This window comes from Manis javanica, chromosome 14 (assembly GCF_040802235.1).
Source record: "Manis javanica isolate MJ-LG chromosome 14, MJ_LKY, whole genome shotgun sequence".
NCBI classification, from domain to species: Eukaryota; Metazoa; Chordata; class Mammalia; order Pholidota; family Manidae; genus Manis; species Manis javanica.
The window spans coordinates 14153143-14159230 of NC_133169.1; the positions used below are offsets into that span (position 1 = coordinate 14153143).

At 44.2% G+C, this 6088-nt stretch overlaps 1 pseudogene; it reads left to right on the top strand.

Moving 5' to 3' along the window:
* Nucleotides 1-1625: 1625 nt before the first annotated feature.
* LOC108404746 (E3 ubiquitin-protein ligase TRIP12 pseudogene) lies at nucleotides 1626-3846 on the top strand (annotated as a pseudogene).
* Nucleotides 3847-6088: the final 2242 nt, after the last annotated feature.

The following is a 6088-nucleotide window of genomic DNA, read 5'->3' on the forward strand; positions in this document are numbered from 1 at the left end:
ACCATTATCATCATTGTTGTATTCTTAGGGCCTGGTATATAGTTTGGCCCTAGTACACATGCAAAAATATATTTGAGGTATTGAATGAATGAGAAAATATGAGCGATATTCACCCCAGGGCAATAGCAGAAACATCTGGTTGGAATTGTGTGATGGGAAGAAGGCATGGCCAGAGGAAAACTGTTTGATGATTGTTCTAGTGACTCAGTTTTTTCCTTAAAGCTGGTATACCTCAGGAACCATAGCTTACTCATTTATTGATTCATACTTCCAAGAAACATCTTTTGAACACTGAACACATACCACGTACACAGAAAGAGAATTCCCACCTTTAATTGGTTCATATTCTAGTTGGGAACACAGATCTAGATGGGAGAAACTGGATTTCAATGCAATGAATGATTTACTAACAACATTAATCAGTTACTATGGTGACAATTCTGTCTATCAAGAGAGGAAAGTTTTGAACACTGAGAACCAAAAAATAGCAACTAAAGTTATGGATTCACAGTACAGAGAAGAAAGAAATGCTTGGTTCATAGAACAAGCCACCAGGTAATTGGCAGTTCTTGTGAAGCCAGTAAGTGGAAAAGACCCCCTTCGAATGAACCAGTGATCCATTTATTCGATGAGTATTAGCTAAGGGACTGCTATGTATGAGGAACTGTCCTAGGTCCGTGGACAAAGCAAGTATGACAGACAAAAGACCAAGACAAGACACCTCGAGCTACCTGTAGCACGGAGCGCAGACCCTCTCTAGCTGTCTCTCTGGAAGCAGCTCCCACTCCCAGCTCTGAGCTCCACAGAAATTTCCTTCCTACAGGGATTGCTCCACGGGCCTGATGGGTGTCAAGTAATTTGAGCTTTGATCCAAACTCAAACTTCCGATCCTGGACATCTTAATGAAGAGGATAAAATCCTGAGAAATCTCCTATCAAACGTTAAAGTAGTTTTCTGTGATGCAGGCAGTAGAAAATAAAATTACCTTTGGACAAGCAAAGGATTCCTTTGCTCTGGAAACCTCAGTGGTCACAGAAGTGGCCACTTAGAATTCTGATACCATTTGTAATGAAGAGTGTTTTCCCCATGTCACCAAGCAATTCTCTGACACCAGGTGAGTGTCTTACAAATGGACTCAATTCTAACACTATCTACCTGGAGATAGTATCAGATTCCACAGGTAAAGGGATCAGTCCTACCTACAAGACTATCTCCCCCATCTGCCGGCCGGGCGGCCCTTCAAATGCTAGTTGCAAGCCCCACATTATCACCTGTGCTTCTGACTAACTGGTTGTAGATAAGAGGCTCCAAGGACTCCCAACTAGGGTGCAATTAATTTACCAGCGCAGCTCATGGTACTCTGGGAAACATTTTGCTCACTAGATTACCAGTGTATCATAAAAGGATATAACTCAGGAACAAGCAGATGGAAGAGAGGCATATGCCTGGTGGCAAGGTATAGGGGGAGGGCACAGAGCTTCCATGGCCTCTTGGAGAGCACCACTCTCCCCCTATCTCTCCGTGGTCACCAGCCCTGAAGCCCTCCAAAGCCTGTCCCTTTGGGTTTTTCAGTCTCATTATGTAGCCACAACTGATTAAATCATTGGCCATTGGTAATTGATTCAATGGCCATATCACATCACCCCAACCCACAAGGTACACAAGGGCAGAGACTTTTACACCATACAACCTTTTCTCCCCATGGAAATGGGACAGGAGGCAGCTTCTCTCTCAGCAGAGGATCACAGGCTTTAGAATTTTTCAACACGTCTCAGCTAAAATGCCAGTTACAAAGGCAGCCAGACTGTGAATGTGAAGCAGTGGAAGGCAGGAGATGTCAAGATGGACCCCTTCGCTTTTGTACAAGAGATACCTTACGGCTGGAGGGTATGAAGACAGCAATGAGGATGGCTCCAGTGAGGAAACGGACGAGTCTCTGGCTGTTGGGTTCTTAAGTTCAGGAAATGTAGGATACAGGCTACACTTTAACATGACTGTGTATCAGGCAGCACAGCGGCTCAGTGTGCAGGCAGAAGATGAAAAGAGATCCGGGGATGAGAGCAGCCCTCTAGGAAGAGCTCGTATCTGGACGAAGACTCACAGAGCACAGTACAAAGCCACGAGACAGGACGAAGAAAGTAATAAAGCCTGTGTTGGTGGTAAAAGAGAACGAGCCCAAACAGCTCCAACGACTACCCCTAGAAATGCACAAAAGCATGAGTTACGGCATGGTGGAGTGCATTCATCAGTACCAAATCCTTTAGAAGTTTACTTCATACCCACACCACCTGAACATACAACTTGTCAAGACCCAACATCAGATGTGATTCTTCTTTTAAGAGTTTTACATGCCTTCAGTCGATACTGGTATCACTTGCACGATAATAGTGTGCAAGGAGTGTTCCAACTAGTGAATTTATGAACAGTAATTTGACATCAAAAGAAAATAGGAAGATTCCAGATCCATTAGTAATCACGACAGGCAACACCCCAAGGTGGCTTACTGAGCCAGGAAAAACCTGCCCGTTCTTCTTCCCTTTTGATAACCAGCAAATGCTTTTTATATGACTCTGTTTGATCAGGACCAAGCAGTGCAAAGATTGCTTGATACCAACCTGGAAATCAACCAGTCTGAGTTTCAAGATTGCAGAGTTGCTCCTAGACCGGATAGAAGAAAATGTACTGTGAACGGAGAGGAGCCGCTGAAACCAGGAGAGTGTGTGAGGCAGGATCGTGGCAGCCATCAGGCCATGTCAGGAATCCAGGATGGAGATGAGGTTGGTATGGGTCTTAGGCCTACACTGGGGTTTTCTGCACTTGTATCTCAGGAACTACAGAGAGCTGACTTGAGTCTCTGGAGAGGTGGAGAAGCAACTCTTAGCAATCCAAAAGGAAGCCAAGAAAGGACCAGGTATATTCAAAACCTCCAGGGCCTGTTTGCACTTCCATTTGGTAGGATAGCTAAGACAGCTCATATTGCGAAGGTTACGATGTTTCGCTTCTTAGGAAAAACTAATGGCCAAGTCTGTCATGGATTTCAGATTGGTGGACCCCCCACCCCGCCTTTCCCTTTCACAAGTGGATGCTATGGCAAGAAACTGCACTGACATTGCGCAGTTTGTTTGACATTGACCCAGTTGCAGCCAGATCAGTGCTAGAAGACCGTGTCAGACAGAAGAAGAGATTTGAATAAGATAAATCTCAGACCAAAGAGTCTGCAATATGCATTAGAAACCCTGACTACAAATGGCTGCTCAGTTGAAGATCTAGGATTGGATTTCACTCTGCCCCAGTTTCCCAACATTGAACTGAAGAAAGGAGGGAAGCATATCCCAGCCACTATCCATAATTCAGAGGAATATCTGAGACTGGTTATATTCCAGGCACTAAATGAAGGTGTTTCCAGGCAACATGCTGAGTGGATTTGAATTGGTCCACTCAGACCTCTTCAGTACTTCTACCCAGAAAAACTGGATCAGCTCCCGTGTGACAGGAAAGCAGACGTGTGGATGCAAAGGCACTGGTGGAAGGCTGCAGGCCGGATCAGGGTTGTAGTCGTGGTAGTCGGGCTGAGGAGTCCGTGCTTGAGATTCTCAGTAGTTTTGATAATGAGCAGCAAGTTTATGTCTCCAGTTTGTGACAGGCAGCCCAAGACTACCCACTGGAGGCTTCTGGAGTTCAAATCCACCTTTGACAATTGCTCAGAAGACATCTGCATCAATGGCAGACACAGACGACTTCTCGCCCTCTGTAATGACTTGTGTGAACTATCTTAAGTTGCGGGACTCTTCAAGCATTGAGATAATATGTGAAAGAGAAGGACAGCAGTCATTCCATCTACCCTGATGACAATGAGAAACGCAGTGTCTGCCTGTAACAGCAAAGGAAAACATCGTAATTTCTTTTCTGAATGTATCAGCTGAGTCAAGGAAACATGTTATGTCTTTTTGCTGTAGGAAAAACTGCTTGTAGATTATAAAAGAGACACTGGGTTGATGTTCATTAATGGCCCCGTGGACTTAAAGGGACCACGCCCTAAAACGTAGTCACGATGAGGTTTCTTTAAGGAGTTCTTGTGTAGGTTGTCATTGGTTTGAGGTATGAGGCTTTTTAACTGGCTTGGCTGGGTGAAATTTTAAAAAGGGATGTTTTTCCAGTAAATGTCGCTTGCGGTTTAAAAAAGAAAACCCACTATTATTGGGGCTAAGAGACACTTTCAAATTATTAATGGCTATCTGAATTGAAATAATATAAACTTGGGTACTGTGCTGAACTGAGTAATTTAAATTGATCTGAAATATAATATTATAAACTTGGATACTTGGATACCATCTTTCCATCTTGTGCCTGGAGAAGCCAAGTCGAGTTCTGGAGAGGAAACCGAGGCCGAGTGTGACAGCACAAATGAGCCTAGCTGCTAATAGCTTAAGACATGTGAGACAGCCTCACCTCCAACACTTGGATCCTGTTGCTGGATAATAAATCCTCCACACACCACATTTTTGCTGAAGGTGGTTTAGCGGAATCTTCTTTCTTGTCACTCAATGAGCCTTAGGCTAAAAAAAGAAAAAAAAGAAACGGAGCAGAAGTTCTCTTCTAGAAGGTATGGTTTGTAACTCACCAGCTGCAAAAGGTTCAGTTGCCTTTCATGGTCCTATAAAATCTATTTTATTGTAAGACTTGTTAAGTATGAGCTTAGACACATCACCCGACAAATCATCGCTTGCTCTGGGGAAACGCAGTCGCTCAAATAGATTGGCTGCTGAGACCTCATGATGGCTGCAGGGCATATGTAGGACATAACGTCAAGCAGATGAGAAAGCTGCAAGGAAGCTAGACAGAGTTTAGCAATGCTTGCTCTAGACTGGACTGACTGTGCGCCTTACATGGTGTTCCTCTGACTCAGCTGGGAAAACACACCCAGGGCTTCGCTCAGTTGTGGGCTCAGTGCAGGGGAGGGAAGGAAGGACAGGGCCAAAGCTGGAGCCAGAGCCAATGGTGGGGTTTTGCTGGTGGGAGTGGGACCCAGATGACCACATCTGGGGGTCATCTCAGTTTTTCAGGGTTCTTGGGATTGGCCTGTTGATTCCCTTTAGGTAATAACAAGGAAGAAATCCCAATGCCCCCAGCCCTTGCAGCAGCTGCTGGGTCTATTCTGTGGGCAGGCCAGGGCCGCATCCAGCCTTTGCAGTGGCCAAAGGAGCATGACTAGAAGTGATGCAGGCCATTGCAGGCTTGGACTCTAAAATCTCCATGATATCCTCTGCCTGATCTCTCTTTGCTTGCTGGTCAGCTCAGTTCAGATGATATGCTGAGGAGCAAACCCAAAAGACGGAAGACACCTGAATCCCTGAGTCACTGCCTGGAGGAGAACTGCCAGACCTATTTTGAGTTGTGAAATGAGAAAAGAATAAATATTTATTGTGTCAAACCACTGAGATCCTTGAGGTTGTTTTGTTCCTGCAGCCAATATTAGTTACTGGGACTAATACAATAGCACGAAGAGATGTCTGAAGTCTATTATTACACGGATGGGGGCTTTTGAACCATCAAGAGATTTGGTTACAGAAACATGAATCAGACATAGATCTTTCCCTCAAAGAGCTTGCAATCCATAAAGAAATTTAGAGAAAAAGTGCCAATAGAAGGATAAACAGGAACCCACTAAGTGATTCTTTTCCTACTGTAGATATTAGTGATGAGGCACAGAGCCACCAGGAAATGTTTAAACAAAGATCTTTATCTTATCACCCTCTTGTCAGAATTGCTGAGTTGAGAGCTTGTTTCACAAAGAGATGAAGTCACTGAGATCTTACCCATTTTTCTCTCTGATCAGCTCCTAGGATTTTGTTTTTAACCTTCAATCCTGCAATGCCATGGTTTTATCTTGCACTTTCCCGGGGCGATTGGAAAATAAAACAAATTAAAGAGACAGTATAACTCACAGAGTATAACTGAACCAAGACTTTGATAACACAATGCTCAGTACGTATGTATAACTACAACCCAAAATATGACTAAAACTAAATAAATAGTTGCCCCGGCACCCCTGGAAGAAGAGCTGTTGACATGGGATATATAGACTTAA